Below are 648 nucleotides of genomic sequence, written 5' to 3'. Positions count from 1 at the left end.
GAAAATTTAAAAAAATTAAAAAAATTAATTATTTTTAAATAGTCAGTTTGCTGCTTGGGCCAGAGGACTAAAATCAGGCATTCTGGACATCATCTCTGCAAAGAGCTGTACTGTAGTGAATTTATTGAATGGCGATGTTTCCATATTGAGTAAAATATGTTATCTTAGCACTGATTTAGTTTCCTACAGAAAATACCAGTTTTCTCCCTACATGAGTTTAATCCTTTGTGTTTCCTTTTCTGTGGAGGTTAATTTGGAATCTAATATTAAAAATTTATTTGCTCAAAATGCAAAGTGAGAATGACACCTTTACTTTTATTCTGTAACACAGAATTTTTCTTTTTTCTCCCCCTTTTCATTTTTTTCTTAACATACAAGGTTTTGTTTTTTTAAATTTTCCTTCATTTTTCACACTGCTATATGTGGCACAGTACTTTGAGAGACAGATATCAAAGGAAACCATTCACTTAGATCTTTCTTTTGCGCTGTGACAAGCATATTGCCAAGATATTGAAGTGCAAGATCTTTTTTTTTTTCTTTTTTTGTGAAAGCTTTTGAGAGAGAAATACAGAAATGATCGCTGAAAAAAACTGTAACACTAAAAGCACCAAAAGATGAATAGAAGATGATAATTTTTTTCTGACTTTA

Source organism: Meleagris gallopavo, chromosome 3 (genome assembly GCF_000146605.3).
Source record: "Meleagris gallopavo isolate NT-WF06-2002-E0010 breed Aviagen turkey brand Nicholas breeding stock chromosome 3, Turkey_5.1, whole genome shotgun sequence".
NCBI lineage: Eukaryota > Metazoa > Chordata > Aves > Galliformes > Phasianidae > Meleagris > Meleagris gallopavo.
This window is presented reverse-complemented; position numbering follows the sequence as displayed.